At 36.9% G+C, this 10,191-nt stretch overlaps 1 pseudogene; it reads left to right on the top strand.

Moving 5' to 3' along the window:
- Positions 1–332: 332 nt before the first annotated feature.
- On the top strand, positions 333–1,233 carry LOC118022563 (annotated as a pseudogene).
- Positions 1,234–10,191: the final 8,958 nt, after the last annotated feature.

Raw genomic sequence — 10,191 nt, 5'->3', positions numbered from 1 at the left:
ATATTAATAATTTAAAATTTTATAATGATAAAAGATGTTTGTTTATAAAGAGAAATGAGTAAATTCCAAGACAACAGACTATAAGGCTTATTAAGGCTAAAATTCTAGGTTTTCAATAATTCCAAAAAACTGCTCTTCTCAATCTTTCCAAAAGAAGACTAAAGTACAGACAAGTCCAAACATCAATAAGAAAATACCCAATTTCTCCCCTATGATGGCCCAATATCAGTACAGAAGAATGGCCTAACTGGTCCAGCTTTAGGCATTGCTTCTTGCATGGATAATGATGTCACTGTGTAATCCAGGGTCACCTGATTACTCATCTATCTAAAATGATAGCAACTTCTATCCAGAGTCACTGCTGCTGCCGCTGCCACTTTAGCATTTTGTCAGAAATGTCTGCACTGCAAGGAGGAGCCCCTGCTGAGTTCCCTATGGGCCGTGTTCAGAAGATGAAGCTGTTCATTGGAAACCTGCCCAAGGAGGCCACAGACCAGATCTGCTAACTCTTTGAGCAGTATGGGAAGGTGCTGGAATGTGACATCATTAAGAACTATCATGTTGGGGGGTGCCTGGGTGGCTCAGTCGGTTAAGCCCCTGACTTTTGGTTTCTGCTCAGGTCATGATCTCAAGGTCCTGGGATGGAGCCCCACCTCTGCTGCACACTGGAGTCTGCTTGGAATTCTCTCTCCCTCTCCTTCTGCCCTCCCCCATTCCTGCTCTCTCTCTCTCTCTCTTGCTCTCTCTCAAATAAATTAAAGAAATCTTAAAAAAATAAAAAAGAACTATGGCTTTGGGCACATAGAGGACAAGACGGCAGCTGAGGATCCATAGCAACCTGCACCCTACAAGCCACTCAGGGTGAATATCAATGTGAAAGCCAACAAGAATGAGAGTAAAACCTCCACAGAGTTGAATGTGGGCAACATTAGTCCCACCTGTATCAACAAATAGCTTTGGGTCAAGTTTGAGGCATATGGTCCAGTCATCAAATGTAACATTGTAAAAGATTATGCCTTCCTACACATGGAGCAGGCAGAGGATGCAGTGAAGGCCATCAGAGGCCTTGACAACACAGAGTTTCAAGGTGGGATGTGTGTGGGCTGAAATTCGGAGCTGGAGTTGTGCATGAGAATACACGCTTCATGGTATCCCATCTTTGGGACGTTTTTGGCTCTGTAGGTTCAGTACGAAACTGTGGACCTTAATTTACCTTGCTAAATTCAGACTACCTCTGCCTTTCCTCCCTTCTGCCCATCTTCCTGTTTTTCTTGTTCCTCAATACTTCTGTAGTTTCCCATTTATGGTCTGTTCTCCCAGCAGGCCTCATTGTGTGCAGAAACTGTGGTGGGGGTTGTGCTGCTTCCTGGCTTCCTGCTTCCAATGGGTGCTGAACTTGGGAATGACCTTGGTGAGAGTGTCGCTGCTCTTGAGTCTTTTTGGCCCAAAGGCTTGTGACAGGTAGATACATAGAGTTGGATCACTTTTTTTTTTTCCAGTGAAATAAATGGTTTTTCAACTTAAAAAAAGAAAATGATAGCAAACATCTGCAAAAGAATTTTAACTAGTCGATAGGTTTATTAACCACTTAAAAGGTGTGCTAGGCTATTAAAAATGTCAGGGACACAAAAGAAGTATAAGATGTGGTAAGTATTCTCTGGAAGCTTCCACCTAGTTGGAAGAAAACTAGCATATGTAAATCAAAAAGTAGACAATAATTAAATCCTAAACAGGTTGGAAATAATCACAAATGCAATCTGAGTTCAGATAAAGACATATCTGTGTGACAATCCTCATCGTACCATAATTATGAATCTGTTTATTGAGCACCACATGTAAATTTTACATCAGTTTCTTCCTAACATTTTCAGAGTATATCAGGGTTTAGAGACCAACATTTTACAAGCAGAAGACTTCAAGCACAGCTACTCTTAACTAACTTACACTTATTGTCATCTGATGTTACAGTTGGTTCAAAATTATTTAAGAGAATTTGAAAGCTTTATTGATTTCTCCTCAGCCTTAGATCATTTGTGGTATATTCTACATGAGATAAAGATTTTTGGTTACTGATGTTCATACAAAACCTGTTATTTAACACCACTGCCAGAGTGAGAGCAGGTCACAAATTCTGAAAAATGAGATACAATTTGAAAAAGCAGATATTTCTTAATAACTTTTGTATAATTTAGATATTTGGCTTATACCACAGAAAACAGGATATACTCCCAAAAGTCTGTCAATATACTGTAGTTGTCATAAATCACAAATGACATTGAAAGAAAATTGATCTTTTATAATGCTAAATAGAGATTTTTATTTTTGGTGAAGGTGGGAAACTGCTTACAACTTCTTTAAAATATTTCCAGATCATAATCACCTTAGCCTTAATTTAGGGGATGGAACTTTGGAGATTTAAGCAAATCTTCATTAAAATTCTGAAACACATTCATAAATATTTCTTGAGAAATATCCTCACCATGCTCACAGGTCCTGATGCAGTGGATTTATCCACCTCATGGACAAATAAATATATGCTGAGCCTTGTCTTGGGTCCTTAATTTTCACAAAGAAATGTCAACCGCATTGTGTGTTTCTTGGATTCTGAAGTATTTGTAGACAAGCATTCATCTATGACTGTAAAGGTAGACTTGACTCATAAATATATAAAAAAGTTAAAATGAAGATGAAAAACAAAACGTATAACATATAATGCAAAAGATTAGCATATTGACTATATTAAGAACTTTTAAATACTGCATTAAGAATTTTTGATCTCCTTAGGCAAGGTCAACAAAAGCAAAATAAACAAACTAAAACTACACCAAACTAAAAGCTTTTACACAGCAAAGGAAACTATCAACAAAACAAAAAGGCAATCTACTGAATGAGAGAATATATTTACAAATGATATATCCAATAAGGAGTTAATATCCAACATATATAAAGAACTTCTACAACTCAACACCAAGGAAAGAAACAACACAATTTAAAAATGGGCAAGAGGGCCTGAATAGAGATTTTTCCAAAGAAGACATACAGATGGCCAACAGACACATGAAAAGATGTTCAACATCACTAATCATCAGGGAAATGCAAAATAAAACCACCAAGAGATATCACATCATACCTGTCAGAATGACTAATATCAAAAAATAAAAACAAAAATAACAAGCGTTGGCAAGGATTTGGAGAAAAGGGAACTCTTGTGCACTTTGGTGCAAATGTAAATTGGTGCAGCCTCTATAGAAAACAGTATGAAGGTTCCTTAAAAAATTAAAAATAGAACTACATATGACCAAGCAACTCTACTGGTTATTTATCTGAAGAAAACAAAGACATTAATTTGAAAAGATACAGGCACCCCTATGTTCAATGAAGCATTATTTATAATAGCCAAGATACAGAAGCAACCTAAATGTCCATTGATAGATGAATGAATGAAGATGTGGTATATATATACAATGAAACATTATTCAACCATAAAAAAGAATGAAATCTTGCTATTTGCAATGACATGGATGGAGCCAGACAGTATAGTGCTAAGTGAAACAAGCCAGTCAGAGAAAAATGCATACCATATAATTTCACCCATATGTGGAATTTAAGGGAAAAAAAAAGGAAAGAGAGAGAGACACACACAAACCAAGAAACAGACCCTTAACTATGGAGAACAAACTGATGGTTATCAGAGATGAGGTGCATGGGGATGGATGAAATAGGTAATGGGGATTAAGGAGTGCACTTGTGATGACCACTGAATGAAGTATAGAATTATTAAATCACTATATTGTATACCTGAAACGAATATAACACTGCATATTAACTGAATTAGAATTAAAATTTAAAACTTTAAAACTTAATAAAAAAAGATGTTATGCACACACACACACACACACACAGAGTGGAATATTATTCAGCCATATAAAAGAATGAAATCTTTGCCATTCATGACAACATGGATGGACCTAGAGGGCACTGTGCTAAGTGAAATAAATCAGACAAATACCACATGATTTCACAAGAGGAATCTCAAAAAACAAAACAAATGAACAAAACAAAACAGAAACAAATTCATAAATACAGAGAATTAGTGGTTACCAGAAGTGAGGGGAGGAATGGGCCAAACAGGTGAAGGGGATTAAGAGATACAAACTTCCACTTATAAAATATATAAGTCACAGGGATGTAACTACAGTACAGGGAATATAGCCAATATATTGTAATAACTTTGTATTATGACAAATGGTAACTAGACATCATGGTGATGATTTTATAATGCATATAAATGTCAAATCACTATGTCGTACACCTGAAACTAATATAATATTGTATGTCAACTATGCTTCAACAACAACAAAAAGAATTCTTTAAAATGTGTGCTACAAAATCAATAAGAGTTTACAAGTGACACATTTCTAAAGGGCAATTTGGAAATATAATAATTGTAATAACTGCTAACATATATTGAATGCTACAAATGGTATTTAGTACTCTTAATTAATCAAGTGCAATCCTCATAGCAAACCTATAAGGAAAGTAATACTATAATCCCTAATTTTCAGATCAAAAAACTGAAGCACACAAATGTTAAGTAACTTATTTAAAGTCACAGAGACATGAAGTTGGAGAGCCTATATTCAAATTCATGTAATTGGATATCAGGGCCTTAAAATTAGTTGTGACCTGTGACCCAGTAAAAATTTCTACTGTTTTCAAAAATTTTTTCCAGTAAATTATTAGGGTTTGACATAAAGATTTATACACAAGTATGCTGACGGCCATTTATAATAGCAAAACCCTGGAGACAAAATATATGTTTAGTACCAGGATACTGATTGAGTAAATTATGGTTATCTGTGTAAAGGTTATGCAGGCCAAAAAAAATCATTTCTCAAGGAATTTTCAAAGGAATGGAAAATGGTCAGATATATTACACTGTGAAGAAAACAATATGTGAAATATGAGCCCAAATTTGTATATAAAAGGTAGGTTTGTATTAATATAGAGCAAAATTGCTGAAATGATACATATCAAAATGTTAATAGTTACTTCTGGCTGGAAAAATTATACGAGATTTTTATTTTTTATTTTATATAGTTTTCTGTGTTTTCACATTTTCTATCAACAAACATTCATTACATTTACTTTATGAGTTGAAAAAACTACATAACAATTGTGGCATAACCATAACAACTCTGTAAGTCCTAACTATATTCATTTACTTTATCATTGGTTTCTACTTCTTTTATTATTATATTTTATTGTTAGTAACCATACATTACATCATTAGTGATGTAGTTAGTGTTCCATGATTCATTGTTTGCATATAACACCCAGTGCTCCATGCATTATGGCCCTCCTTAATGCCAATCACTAGGCTAATCCGTCCCCCTACCCCCTCCCCTCTAAAACCCTCACTTTGTTTCTCAGAGTCCATAGTCTCTCATGGTTCGTCTACCCCTCCAATTTTCCCCCTTTCATTTTTCACATCCTACTATCTTCTTTTTTTCTTAAACATATAGTGTATCATTTGTTTCAGAGGTACTGGTCTGTGATTCATCAGTACATACCTTCCCCAATGTCCATCACCCAGCCACCCCATCCCGCCCACCCCCCACCACACAGGCAACCCAGAATTTGTTTCCTGAGATTAAGAGTCTCTTATGGTTTGTCTCCCTCTCTGGTTTCATTTGTTTCATTTTTTCCTCTTTCCCTTATACTCCTCTGTCTTGTTTCTCAAATTCCTCATTTCAGTGAGATCACATAATACTTGTCTTTCTCTGATTGACTTATTTCACTCAGCATTATAACCTCTAGTTCCATCCATGTCATTGCATATGGCAAGATTTCAGGTTTTTTGATGGCTGCATAATATTCCATTGTATATATATACCACATCTTCTTTATCCATTCAACTGTTGATGGACATCTTGGCTCTTTCCATAGTTTGGCTATTGTGGACATTGCTGCTATAAACATCGGGGTGCACATACCCCTTCGAATCCCTACACTTGTATCTTTGGGGTAAATACCCAGTAGTGCAATTGCTGGGTCATAGAGTAGCTCTATTTTCAACTTTTTGAGGAAGCTCCATCCAGAGTGGATGCACCAGCTTGCATCCCCACCAACACTGTAGGAAGATTCCCCTTTATCACATCCTTGCCAACATCTGTCGTTTCCTGACTTGTTAATTTTAGCCATTTTGACTGGTGTGAGGTGGTATCTCATTGAGGTTTTGATTTGGATTTCCCTGAGGCCAAATGATGTTGAACGTTTTTTCATGTCTTTTGGCCATTTGGAAGTCTTCTTTGCAGAAATGTCTGTTCATGTCTTCTGCCCATTTCTTGATTGGATTATTTGTTCTTTGGGTGTTGAGTTTGATAAGTTCTTTAAGATTTTGGATACTAGCCCTTTATCTGATAGGTCATTTGCAAATATCTTCTCCCATTCTGTCATTTGTCTTTTGGTTTTGCTGGCTGTTTCCTTTGCTGTGCAAAAGATTATTATCTTCATACAATCCCAGTAGTTCATTTTTGCCCGTGCTTCCCTTGCCTTTGGTGATGTGTCTAGGAAGAAGTTTCTGCAGCTGAGGTCGAAGAGGTTGCTGCCTGTGTTCTCCTTTAGGGTTTTGATGGACTCCTGTCTCACATTTAGGTCTTTCAACCATTTTTAGTCTATTTTTGTGTGTGGTGTGAGGAAATGGTTCAGTTTCATTCTTCTGCATGTGGCTGTCCAATTTTCCCAACACCATTTGTTGAAGAGACTGTCTTTTTTCCATTGGACATTCTTTCCTTTCTTTGTCGAAAATGAGTTGACCATAGAGTTGAGGGTCCATTTCTGGGCTCCCTATTCCGTTCCATTGATCTATGTGTCTGTTTTTGTGCCAGTACCATACTGTTTTGATGATTACAGCTTTGTAATAGCGCTTGAAGTCTGGAATTGTGATGCCGCCAGCTTTGCTTTTCTTTTTCAACATTCCTCTGGCTATTTGGGGTCTTTTCAGGTTCCATAAATATTTTAGGATTATTTGTTCCATTTCTTTGAAAAAAGTGTATGGTATTTTGATAGGGATTGCGCTGAAGGTGTAGATTGCTCTAGGTAGCATTGACAACTTCACAATATTTGTTCTTCCAATCCATGAGCATGGAACATTTTTCCATTTCTTTGTGTCTTCCTCAATTTCTTTCATGAGTATTTTATAGTTTTCTGAGTCCAGATTCTTTGCCTCTTTGGTTAGATTTATTCCTATATACCTTATGGTTTTGGGTGCAATTGTAAATGAGATCAACTCCTTAATTTCTCTTTCTTCTGTCTTGTTGTTGGTGTATGGGAATGCCACTGATTTCTGTGTCTTGATTTTATATCCTGCCACTTTACTGAATTCCTGTATGAGTTCTAGCAGTTTTGGGGTGGAGTCTTTTGGGTTTTCCACATAAAGTATCATATCATCTGCAAAGAGTGAGAGTTTGACTTCTTCTTTGCTGATTTGGATGCCTTTTATTTCTTTTTGTTGTCTGATTGCTGAGGCTAGGACTTCCAATACTATGTTGAATAGTGGACATCCCTGCCATGTTCCTGACTTTAGGGGAAACGTTTTCAGCTTTTCCCCATTGAGAATGATATTCGCTGTGGGTTCTTCATAGATGGTTTTTATGCTATTGAGGTATGTACCCTCTATCCCTACACTCTGAAGAGTTTTAATCAAGAAAAGATGCTGTACTTTGTCAAATGCTTTTTCTGCATCTATTGAGAGAATCATATGGTTCTTGTTCTTTCTTTTATTAATGTATTGTATCACATTGATTGATTTGTGGATGTTGCAGCCCAGGGATAAACCCCACTTGGTCGTGGTGAATAATCCTTTTAATGTACTGTTGGATCCTATTGGTTAGTATTTTGGTGAGAATTTTTGCATCCATGTTCATCAGGGATATTGGTCTGTAATTCTCCTTTTTGATGGGGTCTTTGTCTGGTTTTGGGACCAAGGTAATCCTGGCCTCACAGAACGAGTTTGGAAGTTTTCCTTCCATTTCTATTTTTTGGAACAGTTACAGAAGAATAGGTATTAATACTTTTTTTTAAAGATTTTATTTATTTATTTGACAGAGAGAGACACAGAGAGAGAGGGAACACAAGCAGAGGGAGTGGGAGAGGGAGAAGCAGGCTCCCAGCAGAGCAGGGAGCCCAATGCGGGGCTCGATCCAGGACCCCAGGATCATGACCTGAGCCGAAGGCAGACACTTAACGACTGAGCCACCCAGGCGCCCCAATAGGTATTAATTTTTCTTTAAATGTTTGGTAGAATTCCCCTGGGAAGCCATCTGGCCTTGGGTCTTGTTTGTTGGGAGATTTTTGATTGGTGTTCAATTTCCTTACTGGTTATGGGTCTGTTCAGGCTTTCTATTTCTTCCTGGTTCAGTTTTGGTAGTTTATACATCTCTAGGAATGCATCCATTTCTTTCAGATTGTCTAATTTGCTGGCATATAGTTGCTCATAATATGTTCTTATAATTATTTGTATTTCTTTGGTGTTGGTTGTGATCTCTCCTCTTTCATTCATGATTTTATTTGGGTCATTTCTCCTTTCTTTTTTAAGTCTGGCCAGAGGTCTATCAATTTTATTAATTCTTACAAAGATCCAGCTCCTAGTTTCGTTGATCTGTTCTATTGTTCTTTGGGTTTCTATTTCATTGATTTCTGCTCTGATCTTTATTATTTCTCTTCTCCTGCTGGGTTTAGGCTTTATTTGCTGTTCTTTCTCCAGCTCCTTTAGGTGTAGGGTTAGGTTGTGTATTTGAGACCTTTCTTGTTTCTTGAGGAAGGTCTGTATTGCTATATACTTTCCTCTTAGGACTACCTTTCCTGCATCCCAAAGATTCTGAACAGTTGTGTTTTCATTTTCATTGGTTTCCATGAATTTTTTTAATTCTTCTCTAATTTCCTGGTTGACCCATTCATTCTTTAGTAGGATGCTCTCTAGTCTCCATGTATTTGAGTTCTGACTTTTCTCTTGTGATTGAGTTCTAGTTTCAAAGCTCTGTGGTCCAAAAATATTCAGGGGATGATCCCAATCTTTTGGTATTGGTTGAGACTTGATTTGTGACCCAGGATGTGATCTTTCTGGAGAATGTTCCATGGACATTAGAGAAGAATGTGTATTCTGTTGCTTTGGGATGGAATGCTCTGAATGTATCTGTAAAATCCATCTGGTCCAGTGTGCCATTTAAAGTCTTTATTTCCTTGTTGATCTTTTGCTTAGATGATCTGTCCATTTCAGTGAGGGGGGTTTTAAAGTCCCCTACTATTGTTATATTTCTGTCCATGTGTTTCTTTGCTTTTGTTATTAATTGCCTTATATAATTGGCTGCTCCCAAGTTAGGAGCATAGATATTTACAATTGTTAGATCTTCTTGTTAGATAGACCCTTTAAGTAGGATATAGTGTCCTTCCTCATCTCTTATTATAGTCTTTGGTTTAGAATCTAATTTGTCTGATATAAGGATTGCCACCCCAAATTTCTTTTGATGTCCATTAGCATGGTAAATGGTTTTCCACCCCCTTGCTTTCAATCTGGAGGTGTCTTTGGGTCTAAAATGAGTCTCTTGCAGGCAGCGTATCAAAGGGTCTTGTTTTTTTATCCAATCTGATACCCTGTGTCTTTTGTTTGGGGCATTTAGCCCATTTACATTCAGGGTAACTATTGAAAGATATGAATTTAGTGCCATTGTATTGCCTGTAAGGTGACTTACTGTATATTGTCTCTATTTCTTTCTGGTCTATGTTACTTTTAGGCTCTCTTTGCTTAGAGGACCCCTTTCAATATTTCTTGTAGGGCTGGTTTCATGTTTGCAAATTCCTTTAGTTTTTGTTTGTCCTGGAAGCTTTTTATCTCTCCATCTATTTTCAATGACAGCCTAGCTGGATATAGTATTCTTGGCTGCATATTTTTCTTGTTTAGTGCTCTGAATATATCATGCCAGTCATTTCTGGACTGCCAGGCCTCTGTGGATAGGTCTGCTGCCAATCTAATATTTGTACCATTGTAGGTTACAGACCTCTTGTCCCGAGCTGCTTTTAAGATTTTCTCTTTGTCTCTGAGACTTGTAAGTTTTACTATTAGATGTCAGGGTGTTGGCCTATTTTTATTGATTTTGAGGGGGGCTCTCTGTGCCTCCTGGATTTTGATGC

The sequence above is a fragment of the Mirounga leonina genome, unplaced genomic scaffold (assembly GCF_011800145.1).
Source record: "Mirounga leonina isolate KUSES-001 unplaced genomic scaffold, KU_Mleo_1.0 Mir_176, whole genome shotgun sequence".
Lineage (NCBI taxonomy): Eukaryota > Metazoa > Chordata > Mammalia > Carnivora > Phocidae > Mirounga > Mirounga leonina.
This window is presented reverse-complemented; position numbering and strand designations above follow the sequence as displayed.